Genomic DNA, 13,692 nt, shown 5'->3' with positions numbered 1-13,692 from the left:
GGTCAGAAACAAGCGAATCCCCGCGGCACACAGTGCATGCGCTGGGGGGATTCATAAGTCTGCAGTCACACAGAGTGACTGCAGACTTATCGATTTGGATTGGACAAACCCTTTAAGATTTTAGAAAAGTAAAGGTCCTCTGTAGAAATGAGTGAATCGATTCTCAGGAGCCATGTTCAGTGGCCAGGTCAGTATTCTGTGGCCACTGGACGAGAGCCCTGGGAACTGCCTCCTATCTGTTGGCATTTCGAGCTCCACATTAGATGAACGCGTCTTGCACAACGTCATTATTGTGGCATAGTAGATAGAGTGATAGAACTGCACATGTAAAGACACGCGGAGATGCTTCACATAGGATTTATTGACAATATTTCATATCCATTGGTTACACTGCTGTAAGTCCAGTATTACGTAACGTTTTGGGTGGGAAACCCTTCATCAGATGTATAGGCTATGTTCACTGCATATATAGGTCATAAAGGTCAAGCCGATCCAAGGTGCAGTGTGGGCTTCCCCCAAACAGGGACAACCAGAATTCAACTGTTTCAATGCCTGCGGTGTGTGTCATCATTGTGGTGTGACAGATACATAATGTCGTGCCAGGCCGGGTAATCAAAAGCAGAGCCAGGGATGCCATCAGTAAGAAGGTGGTTTGCAAGGCTCCGGTCCAGCAGGCACAGAATACTGACCTGCCCATTGGTCAAATTTATTTGATATGAGTGCTAATAAAATGATATCCACTTATGCACTGTGGTTTCTAGCATTCAGACTTTTACAATGGTTCGTATTTTGCTTTCATCACATAACATCAAGTAGAGCTGAAAATCTTCTAGCCTGGATGGAAGACAAGTCCAAGAATGTGATGTGCAATGCTTTACCAAAGTCAGTGCTCTACATATTCCCAATGTCAGGACCAGGTGAAACTTGTAGCCGCTAGGTAGCAATGCAAAAATGTATTACCACCATTTATAATTCGGATGTCTTCTTATCTGGCAGATGAGATTTTGGGCCCACCCTGGCATCATGACGTGGGTGTAACTACTACTGCCGTAGCCAATATATTGAACCTCTGTTCTATATAATAAAAATGTGTATAGATCAGTTTACTGGACAGAAAACCCTAATGCCATATTGATATATACAGTAGATGATAATCGTAGACATGTCTAAATTTTAAGAATTCAGCTCACCCCTGTCCCAGCTGCCTTTAGACAGTAATAAAACTTGATGTTGTGGTTGATAGTGGGGAAATTGCTTAAAAAAAGTGACATCCACTTTAGATATTATTTTACAGACTAATGAGAAAAAAAGAAGAGAGATCAATTGATCACCAATAGTTGAAGATCTGTCCAAAATACTCGATGTCCCAGTGGAATAGTTTGAGAATCCCAAATAGATTTCCTGAGAAGACTTCTTTCATTGATGCGTTGGAAGAAGAGGATCTCATTGTTGGGTTGTTTGCTCATCATCAATGTTTGACATGGAGAGTTAGGTTTTTAACACTAGAAGTCCCAGAGAGGGGTCATTTAACATTTCTTCCTTTGGAAACTTTGGAGCTCGAAATTTCTGGGACTTCTAGTGTTAAAGGAATCCAACTTGGTTGAACTTGATGGCCAGTTGTCTTTATTTCAACTGTACAAACTTTGTAACATTCAACTCAACAGAAGTTAGCCGAATTACTAGGTCGTGTAGATCTAGAGTGGTTATAGACTCTAGCTCATGGAGTAGGGTCCTTTCTGGGAGAATCCCCCTATTACTTCTATAACGTCTATATTCCCAGATAAGATCTACGGAAAGAGGTTTGTCCAAAATTTTAAAATTCGTTTTATAAAGTTCTTTCTTACGTCTATCGCCACTTACTTGGTTGACGTAGACTTTGAGGTATACGACTTTCTATCGTTTCCGACATAGTGAATATCGTGTTTGCAGTAAATGAAGAACTCCGGTTTAGATTTGTTAAAGGCTGACAGCTGTCTGTAGAGTTTTATGAAGCACTTACCCGGACTGCTGCCGGCGAGTACTGGCTCTATCAGTAAGGAACAGAATACTTTCATGTTCTGCTATTTACTTAGGTGGAGAAATGATCGCTGTTTTGACTTTCGTTTGAACTGTAAGATAAATCAGTTCTGCAAGGTACAAAACCCTGAACTCACAAAAAATGGCAGCAAACACACTTGTTATTTCATCCCCTGTTTGTTAAATCCTCTTTTGCGTGTCAAGGCGAGTTCAGTGAATGGAGGTGATTTTCAAGTTGACACATGGTTTTGGTGAGAACCATGGCTCGTGTACACCAACGTGTTATGACTTTCTGTAACCCTTGAGTTGTAGAATGCCATAACATGGCTCCTTATGTGGAGGTAGAAGGAAGCATTTTTTTTATCTAAAGGATGCAGTATGTATCTGGCAAGAAGAACATTGTGACTTGATTCATCATGTATTATAGCCATATTAAGGCGGCACATGGAATGTGACGGATATGTCTATCAGTTATTGGTAAAGTTAAAGTGGTTTAATGGTAATGGTGGTGGCAGTTCTTCTATAAAGTAGTGCCACCAAGACAAAAAGATGTTTGAATTTAGGGTCTTTCTGATATTTAAAATGAATTGCTCATTTTTTGGATAGAGCACTCACTGAGAGGATGCTACCCACAGTACCTATGGATCAGTGGAGGTCACCATGTTGCCTTACATAAAGATCATTGCTACATTACACCTAATGATTGTCAAACAGTGACTTACCGCGACCTGTTGGATCTTTGGTTCCAGGTTGAAAGTTGCACCTGACTTCCCACCTTCCCCATGTGTCTGTGTAAAGGTACAAAGGCTCGGGACACTTGTTCAGATTTTATATTGGAATCGATGAACTTTAAGTTACTCTTCTGCCCAATACAGTAGGATAATAGTTGAAGGTTTGCTAAGTCCTGCAGCTAAGCTTGATTAAAGCAAGCTTGGCTAAGATCTGCTCCCTTCTCTTGCATGGCAAAGTTGTCGGAGGTATATACTAGACCCCACAATGTCCCTTTTTCAATGGGACATTTTACATTTTTCATTCATGATCATAAATAAGCAGCGCTGTTTCACACAGCATTATAGAAGATGGACTGGGAGCAACGTATTTCTCTCTATATTAATATTTTTAGATCACTTTTTTGTAGGCCATTGTCTACAAAGATGGTTGAGGAGAGAGCCATTACACAGATTATCACCTTCCACAGCAGCCACGTTTTTCTCTGTAGGGTTGTACAGGAGATTTGGGGTCATGAGAATTCATCCTTGTTCTTATTTCTCTCCTGAAATCACCTAATTCGTTATCTTGAATTAGCCTCAAATTTTATGAACGTCATTGTCAGCTCTTCTTATGTTCTCCCTGTATTTGCGTGGGTTTCCTCCGGGTTCTCTGGTTTCCTTCCACACTACAAAGACATACTGATAGGGAATCTAGAGTGTGAGCCCCAATGGTGACCTGGATTCCTAATAATGAAGAGTGAATAACATGGAGAAACATGGACTATTGTGCATGGGCATTGCCATCTTATTGACATCAGTAGAAGAACCATCATCATAATTCCTCCTCCACCAAATTCAGAGTCTGAATGCTACGATCCAACCTGTTTAATTGCTTAGGTGCCACAGTCAATTCGGACAGCAGCATTTAAGAGGTTGGAAATGTGGTGCCAATGGCATAGTTATGGCAGCCAGGGGCCTTCTAAAGGACCTCTTGTCTAACATGTTTGTACATTTATAAAGCCCAACCCCTGGCTGGGAGGATGGTAGAGAAATTTAATTTTACAATACATTACAATATCACAATATTGCAGGTTTAAGTCTCCCAGGGAAACTAATGAAAGATGCAAAAATTTTTTACAAATATAAAAAAATATATAACAGGTCAAATCACCCTTAAAAAAAGAAAAACAGCATAATTGGTATTGCCACATGCATAACTTTTTGAACTATACAATTTTAGAATGTATATGCTCACATGGAGAATGCCAGAATGAAAAATAAATAAATAGAATGTCAGAATTGATATATATATTTTTTATCAATTTGCCTCCTCAAAAAAGGAATAAGAAGAGATCAGAAAGAGGTGTAGGCTCCAAAAATAAAATCTACAGTTTGTATCGCAATTACATGACCTCATTAGAGATGAGCGAACCAGAACGTTGCTGAATTCTGAACAAAGACATATTGGTGAAGACCGTTTTACAGTTCGAGAGTCCGGCGAGGGATACAAGAGATAGAGATTTCACAGCTGCAAAGTTTGGGACCCCATTGATTTTAGTGAGGTTCAGCTTCAAGTTCGGTTACAGCTCTGGTACCCTAAACGAACTTTGGACTAAAGTTCGGTCGGGGACCAGAACTTAGACTTCCACAGCTCTGCTCACCCCTAGTCCTCACAAAACACTATTGATTAAAAAATTCGAGCTCTTGACAGTTGAGAAGGAAAAATTAGAAATGAAGAGGCGTCCACTTGGACTCTGTCGCCAAAAGGCTCACATAAACCTGGGGCTGCCCTTGCTCTTCAACCTGATGACACTAGTCTGCTAACTGTGAGAATGGCTGTATAATCATGAATCCAAGTGTATTCAATCGCTGCCCTCCCAGCCTGACTAATATCTGCAGCTTGTACTGAGCAGTGTGAGATTTCAGCGGGGAGGAGGGGCAGTGAGGAGTTGTCAATGAGGATAGGTGGATGAAGATTCAGCAACAGCAAGGAGAAGGAATGATAAGGAGCTGTATTTAGGCTACGTGAGTGGCAACTGAGTTTATTAAACTTTCAATAATGGCTTATACAGCAAATACACCAGCCTCATCCAATCTATTTAATTATGTACAGTGGGACAAAAAAGTATTTAGTCAGTCAGCAATAGTGCAAGTTCCACCACTTAAAAAGATGAGAGGCGTCTGTAATTTACATCATAGGTAGACCTCAACTATGGGAGACAAACTGAGAAAAAAAAATCCAGAAAATCACATTGTCTGTTTTTTTATCATTTTTTTTGCATATTATGGTGGAAAATAAGTATTTGGTCAGAAACAAACAATCAAGATTTCTGGCTCTCACAGACCTGTAACTTCTTCTTTAAGAGTCTCCTCTTTCCTCCACTCATTACCTGTAGTAATGGTACCTGTTTAAACTTGTTATCAGTATAAAAAGACACCTGTGCACACCCTCAAACAGTCTGACTCCAAACTCCACTATGGTGAAGACCAAAGAGCTGTCAAAGGACACCAGAAACAAAATTGTAGCCCTGCACCAGGCTGGGAAGACTGAATCTGCAGTAGCCAACCAGCTTGGAGTGAAGAAATCAACAGTGGGAGCAATAATTAGAAAATGGAAGACATACAAGACCACTGATAATCTCCCTCGATCTGGGGCTCCACGCAAAATCCCACCCCGTGGGGTCAGAATGATCACAAGAACGGTGAGCAAAAATCCCAGAACCACGCGGGGGGACCTAGTGAATGAACTGCAGAGAGCTGGGACCAATGTAACAAGGCCTACCATAAGTAACACACTACGCCACCATGGACTCAGATCCTGCAGTGCCAGACGTGTCCCACTGCTTAAGCCAGTACATGTCCGGGCCCGTCTGAAGTTTGCTAGAGAGCATTTGGATGATCCAGAGGAGTTTTGGGAGAATGTCCTATGGTCTGATGAAACCAAACTGGAACTGTTTGGTAGAAACACAACTTGTCGTGTTTGAAGGAAAAAGAATACTGAGTTGCATCCATCAAACACCATACCTACTGTAAAGCATGGTGGTGGAAACATCATGCTTTGGGGCTGTTTCTCTGCAAAGGGGCCAGGACGACTGATCCGGGTACATGAAAGAATGAATGGGGCCATGTATCGTGAGATTTTGAGTGCAAACCTCCTTCCATCAGCAAGGGCATTGAACATGAAACGTGGCTGGGTCTTTCAACATGACAATGATCCAAAGCACACTGCCAGGGCAACGAACGAGTGGCTTCGTAAAAAGCATTTCAAGGTCCTGGAGTGGCCTAGCCAGTCTCCAGATCTCAACCCTATAGAAAACCTTTGGAAGGAGTTGAAAGTCCGTGTTGCCAAGCGAAAAGCCAAAAACATCACTGCTCTAGAGGAGATCTGCATGGAGGAATGGGCCAACATACCAACAACAGTGTGTGGCAACCTTGTGAAGACTTACAGAAAACGTTTGACCTCTGTCATTGCCAACAAAGGATATATTACAAAGTATTGAGATGAAATTTTGTTTCTGACCAAATACTTATTTTCCACCATAATATGCAAATAAAATGTTAAAAATCAGACAATGTGATTTTCTGGATTTTTTTTTCTCAGTTTGTCTCCCATAGTTGAGGTCTACCTATGATGTAAATTACAGACGCCTCTCATCTTTTTAAGTGGTGGAACTTGCACTATTGCTGACTGACTAAATACTTTTTTGCCCCACTGTATATAGTTTATTTTGATAAATTTGATCTACTTTAACGAAAAGATCTGCAATTTTCTAACGTAATTTGTTAGAATTTTTTTATTATTATTATTTTTGTTCTTATTTATATAGCACCATTAATTCCATGGTGCTGTATATTAGACGGGGTTATATCAAAATACTAATATCACTTATAGTAAACAAAACTAACAATGGCCGACTGGTACAGAGGGGCGAGGACCCTGCCCTTGCGGGCTTACATTCTACAGGATTGTGGGGAAGGAGACAGTAGGTCGGGGGTTTCAGTAGCTCCGATGGTGTTGAGGTGGCTCAATTTCTCCGTAGAATGGGGTCTACCGCCTGGTACCCCTCCTCTATGTGCGAGAACGGAAAATCTGACAGACTGACTCATTTCAATGGCTGCCATGTGCTGCTACCTTACCTAGCAGGGATAATTTTGCTTTACTTGTCAGCCATGAAATTGAAATGTATAGGCGGACATGGCTTCCCGGGTTGCAGGGGAAAAGCGACCAGACTCGGTGACGATAATCAGCCTCCATGAAGAATGGGGTTGTCTTTATGAGAAACTCTCCTGAAAAATTGACTGTCAATGCAGCTTTAATCTTTTTTTTTTTCTTAATGCGCACATATTATAGCGGTGCATTGTTTGGCAGTCTGGCAGTGAAGCAGTTATGAACCTGGATTACACGGTTCATCGCGTTGTGTATTTTGCAGCTGTGGTGAATGATAAGTTGGCTTGCACATTTAATGAGGTGAGGTTCACGGCCTGCTCTCTCCCGCTGATATGGCTGCACATTCCTGGCACAGTCTGGCTTCCTATTCAGACCATACATATACCCCGGTGGTCGGTGCGACTTCTCGCCTTGTGACACATACACCAGCGGAGACCTGGACTTCAGCTTATATAATGAGATATGTGAAGTCACTGAGCAGATCTATCAGATTTGCACTTGGAAAGGCGACCTGCAGCTGAACAGTCCCATTCCCGCACGCCTCACTTCATTCTTCCTTGGTGAGAAATGTTGTGAAGCTGTTTTAACGCTTCATTTCCAGTCCTGAATGGGCCGTGTTTCTCTTGCCAGAACAGTGCCACGGTTAACAAAGGCCTCCCCCAGTAAATGATGTTTTCATTCATTGGATACTTGTGTCTTTGTTTGTGTTTCTGGTGTCTGAATTGAGATCGGATCCGGCATTCACACTCGTACGTGACGCCTTTGACACAGCTGACGTTCCCTAAGAAACAATGTAAGAAAAGCAGTAACCAACTGCACCCGTTAATGTGGTAGGCTCCTATAGATATGGTCAGCACAACTAGAAGGATATGTTCACATGGAGTTTTTCTGCTACCAAATCAACAATGAAAAAAATAAAAGCTTCCAATCTGCTTTCAACAAGGCAACCATTCCCTTGAATGGGAAAATGCCTCTAAAACCTCATTCAGACATCCATGTTTAATCAGTGAGTCATCCGGGTGCCCGTTTTTACCATCAGTGTCATCCATGTGCCCGTTTTTACCATCAATGTCAACCGTGTGTCCATTTTTACCATCAGTTTCATCCGTGTGCCCGTTTTTACTATCTGTGTCATCTGTGTGCCCGTTTTTACCATCAGTGTCATCAATGTGCCCATTGTTACCATCAGTGCCATCCGTGTGCCCATTTTTTCCATCAGTGTCATCCGTTTGCCTGTTTTTTCCATCAGTGTCATCCGTGTGCCCGTTTTTCAATAAGTGTCATCCATGTGCCTGTTTTTACCATCAGTGTCATCAAAAAATGTACACTCTGATGACAGCCACGTGTCTTTTAGAAGAGATTTTTTTTAGATATTAATTTTTCAGCCAAAAAAATCCCTAGCAAAAAACTTTAACACAAAAAACATTGTCATCTTTGTCATATTTCTTTATCACCTTTTTACAGTTTCCCTGCACATGTAAAATAAACTTCATATTTTTCGTAAGCCCATAGTTTTCCAGAGCAAGTCCATTCCATGGCCATCTACGCTACAAGCCAGTACTCCCATCACCCGAACACTGGTGTCACAGAGAGGAAACCTCCTTGCACTGATAGGAGGTTTTGACAGACTTGGGAAAATTTGCTAATTTTTCCTGGAGTCCAGGAGATGGGAGAACTCCCAGATGTTTTCAAGAGAATTGTGGAAACCATCAACAATCTGTCACTGTAAATACATCTCCAGTACAGCAGAGTAAAGCCAACCAGGGCCTAGGAGAAAAGTGGAATGATTATTCTGATCAGACTTTGATCAGCGTTTGATCAGAGTGTGGTCCAAGTGTCATCAATTTTTCTCGTATCTCCGCCTTCTCCATTCTATTAGTCTGTAAAAATCGGTCCAAACTCGGATGTCGAAATCTTGTCTGAATTTTTTCACAGACCCATAGACTTGCATTGCTGATTTTGATCGGACCCTCAGATCAATATCAGACATGTGTCCGTGATTTTGGGACCAAGCTCGTTATATGTCATGTTTATGTACATTGATCCAGATATGTCTATGGGGAGACTATAGTTTTAATCTTGGAGTTATATGATGTTTAATAAAATGTAATTGTTTTTGTATTCTTAGGTGTGCACATTTTCTAAATTGCTTTTTCTTTTGAGTTTTACTTTATTTGGCTGTAAATCTACATTTCCCATTGTGTGTTACTGGTCCCATTCACTAATATAAGTATGAATGCTAGCCGTGAAAACCACGGAGAGCACTCATACGAGAACTTTGGCCATGTGAACGAGCCCTTAAAGTGTACCTAGATTTTTGTTCTCTGTTACAATCTGACCCTCCAGTTTCATGGCAGTTTCCTACCTACTCAATCTACAGTCATCACGACAGCCATACCATGAGAGTTTTGTACTCTAACCTATGTAATTAGAAGTGCATAAAAAATTGTGGTGTGGGACAATTGCCATGCTATCGCACTATGGATGCAATTTTCCCAATATAGTACATACGTTTTGTTGTATAAAAAAGAAAAATTTGGAAGTGTTGGAATATTTGTGTTAAATGGAGAGTGATATTTGCTGATCACAAGCAACCTGTAACTGTGAAGTAGTCATATATAACAAATTAACTAGTGTCAGCAAATAAAACTCCTTAAAATAGGACTTGTGACTTGCCATAAATACGTCATTTTTTAACCTGGTGTAATTGCTGACATTCTACTGAATCCGGCGTTGTCTTTCTTTTGTTTTTGAGCCTCTCCATTCCTGAGATATGGCCCTCTCTTCTCTGTATGTAAATCTAGTCTTGTTAGCTAAGTGGGCGTGGTCTACAAGTCTTCCCTGTAGTCATCTACTTCAAGACCACACCCCTTCTGGCTAAGAAGACTAGACTTGCATACAGGGAAGAAGGGGCCATATCTTGGGAATGGAGAGGCTCTGGAACAAAAGAAAAACAACGCCGGATTCGGGAGATCAGCGACATTTACACCAGGTAAAAAAACCACATATTTATCACAAGTGACAGGTTCTCCTTAAAGGTGACACGCTGTCTGAACCTTTATGAAAATTGATATCTTATGCTAATTAAAATTCTTGGTGTAGAAACCGTAGACGTTTAAAATGAAGGCAATGCAATTTAGGGTGAACTTTTGGCCATATATCCAATTTTATAATCATACCAATAGACACCAATGCAACAGTGCCCCCATATTTTTTGTACTTTAAAAATAAACTTTTACTATCCTTCACTGGTACTACTCCCCCCAAATCCATGTGCTGTCTATACCTTAAAAAAATGCCTGCAAACCTAGAGAAAAAGAAAACTAGATTTCCTATACAAAGAGAAGTTTTGGCAAACAAGGTTCAGCTCACTAACTCGACAATTGCGGTTGATGCCTTAGGCTCAGATTTTTATAGTCTTTCCACAAATCCAGACCTACTTTTATCTACACGTCAAGCTTTGCTTTATATTGAAATAAATCCGGGCCGCGCTGAATACATTACCTTTACACCTAGCTTTATTGACACCACCAACAGATATTTCTTACCTTCACATGTGAATGCATTTCCTTATATGCCGGAGTTATATCCAGGAGTCACATTTTTATATTGCGTGTCTGCTTTCCCTCTGCTCTAAAACAATTCATATGCCGGGCTTTATATCAGAGAAGACAGTTCTATTATATAGATGTTGACCAGTTGCCCTCAATTAATAGTGTTTGGCAGGAACGGACTATTTTTTTTTTTTACAATCTTACACGCATTTTTCTTTCGAAATAAAGAAAAAACTTAGAACTCACACGAACACCTAGCCAGTCATACATAAAATAGGAAAATCAACAGCCGCATTGTGTGAGCCTGACCTTTTAATCCATCGGTTGTGAATTTAGCATATAAATAAAAAACATGCACATTTTTTGCTCCGCCATCTGCTTGGCTTAAGTTCTGTCTGTCTCCGTGTGCGTATGGTTTACTGACAATTGGGAATTATAAGATTCTATTAAGATGTGAATTGTTATCTATGAATGTGTGCAATTGTAAATGTGCAAATGCATCAGGATAAGGCAATCTACAGCATCTCGGCGCCCATTCATACTTGTGCCCTTCATATAGATCCGTATTAGATTTGTTTTCCTCCATTGAAAAAATAATGCAAAATGGTTCGACTTTTTTTCATGTATTTGTGGCTAAAAATAATTTTTGCAATTGGGTTGCAATAAAAATTTTGCACCACTTTGCTGTTACAGGTTCTTTGCTTCCTGCACATTCAACTTTAATGTGTTCTTTAACAGTTTTACGCCGCTGACAATTTTCATTTTTTGTGCTCCCATTTTTTGCCTCCCATTCATCCCAGAGCCATAACTTTTTTATTTTTCTGTCCATATAGACATATGATGGGTTGTTTTTTTGCGGGTCAAGTTGTACTTCTGAATGACACCATTCATTTTACCACATATTTTACTGGAAAATGGGAAAGAAATTCCAAGAGCGGTGAAATTGTGAAAAAAAAATGCAATTCTGACATTGTTATTTGTGAATTGTTTTATGGCATACATTTTGTAGTAAAAATTTGTATGACTGTGTGAACTCGTCTTTAGCCAAGTTTCTCACCCTTTGTCTGTGGGCACTCCGTTCTGTCGTTATATTGTGTTACACTTTGTGTATAGTTGAGAGTGCATTTAAGGACACTCGGGTCAGTCGACGTTGAGTTGGGCAAAATTGCATAATTTTATTGGGCCAACCTCCGCTGTCAGGCAGGGACACATCAGGATCAGGCTAGTGATTGCCTAGTCTGTATATGAACCTGTGGTGTTCAGGTTTAACATCTCCCCTGGTTTGTTCATCCCAGTGTCAGGGTTGAGGCTCAGTCATAACAGCTGGATTGCTTGTTTTCTTAAAGGCTTTAAAAAACTTTGTGGTCAAATACCCTAAAGTTAGTCCTAGAAGAGGCCGCCTTTCACTATCATTTAAAGGGTGTTTCCAAAATTGAAAGTTACCCTCTATCTGCAGGATTCCCAGATATTCCAAAAACGGGAGAATCCACAAACCTCATCTTGAATGGAGGAGCAGAAGAGAGCATGCTTGGCCTTCACCCCATTCATCGTTAATGGGACTGCCAGAAATAGCTGAGCCCTAAAATGAATTATCTCTGTCAGTCCCAAATACAATGAAAGGAACGAAGGCCAAGAATAAACACAGCAAAAAAGGGGAGAAGCCAGCGCAGCCTAAGGTTAAGACGCAATACATAAAATGCAAATGCACATATTAATGTCTAACTGTATTTTCAGAATGAGACATTTAGCAAACAATTGATCAATTCTTTGAGCCACCCCGCCTCTTCACGGCAATCTCATATTGGGGCAGTCCTACACTACGTTTTTTATATTCGCTGTGCCATAAAGGCCTCCTAAATGAACTAAATGCAAGACCACATTAAAAACATGCTGTACCTGGAGCATATACTGAGTCACCCCCATGGCGCCAGAGTAGGCAAGCGAGGATAAAGGTTGACCAGGTCCAAACCGACATTTCGGATCCAACCTCCACACTGCCCATCTAGAGCCACAGATGAAGAGTGAAACAGGCTGAGGCACAGGTGCATAATTAAACAAAGCCTGAGGCAAGGCAGGGCTGCTGTATGTGAACAGCAGCCTATCAATCACTGAGACACAGAAAGAATGGCGCACATAACCAGGCGCGGCGCACGGCAACAGTGGTGGTCAGCCACTTACCAATAACAGAGCAAAAAAGGGGAGAAGCCAGCGCAGCCTAAGGTTAAGACTAGGGTTGAGCGACCTTGACCTTTTTAGAGTCGAGCCGTGTTTCGCGAAACCCGACTATCTTAGAAGTCGAGTCGAGTGGAATCGGCCGATTATCGCGAAAAGTCGGGTATCGCCCGAAACATGAAACCCAATGCAAGTCAATGGGGGAGCATAGTCGGCAGTGAGTGGAGGCCAAGAAAACACCTACACTGCCCATTTTAATGGCAAAAACATCCATTCTTGTTAAAGAAGCTTGTCAATCGTAATTTACCTTATAATAATTGGAAGGCATTTGAAATTGGGGGTCATTTGGCTAAAGTTGTGGGGGGTAGGGCTGGTTCAAGTAATTAGTGGGCCCAGTAAATCTGGACCACGTCACGGCAGTGGAGCAGGGAGAGGTAAGTATTTAAACTTTGCAAGTGCTGTGATCCTGAGCAAGCAGGGGGGGCCCACTCGTTGGCATTGGCACTGGCACAGGGCCCCTCAAAGTACAGCGGTGTGTTTGCACGGCGGGGGCGCCTCCCACCGGCAGCAACACTTTTGCGTACCATGAGAGGCCGTGTGCCAGTGACGTCGCCAACTAGTATTCCTCCCCCCACCTGATGAAGGAACCTGCACTTTCATCTGCACTTTCCTCTTTGTCCCCGTGTAAGGTGGTATGGTATGCGGGAAGAGGAACCTGACTTTAAGCAGGGTCACAATCTTGCTGTGTAGCGTGCACGGGGAATTTTGCGTTATGGGTCAATGTACCAGCAGACTCATCTATCACTGGCTGGGCAATGGGCAGGATGAGGAGGAAACACAGATATAGGCCCAAAGAATAAAGTGGGCTAAATGCAGTTCAAAATTGGTAACACAGGACTAACCAGGGGGCATTGCAGTGGAGGACAACTGGAATGAGAGGCTGACACAGAGAGTAGGCCCAAATCAGTAAGTAGTCGACATGCAGTTCAAAATTGGCAACCGTAGTAAACAGGCGGCCCAGCTTTGTTCAGTTGAGGAGAACAGCAAGGAGTGGCAGACACCGATAGTAGGC

General features: G+C 41.6%; 1 protein-coding gene across 2 annotated transcripts in view; it reads left to right on the top strand.

Moving 5' to 3' along the window:
• SORCS2 (sortilin related VPS10 domain containing receptor 2) overlaps nucleotides 1–13,692 on the top strand; it is a 1,198,559-nt gene that overhangs the window by 202,495 nt on the left and 982,372 nt on the right. The gene's annotated exons all lie outside the window — the stretch shown is intronic.

The sequence above is a fragment of the Ranitomeya imitator genome, chromosome 1, assembly GCF_032444005.1.
Source record: "Ranitomeya imitator isolate aRanImi1 chromosome 1, aRanImi1.pri, whole genome shotgun sequence".
Classification (NCBI taxonomy): Eukaryota; Metazoa; Chordata; class Amphibia; order Anura; family Dendrobatidae; genus Ranitomeya; species Ranitomeya imitator.
Note: the sequence above shows the minus strand (reverse complement) of the source record. Positions and strands in the feature narration are given on the sequence as shown.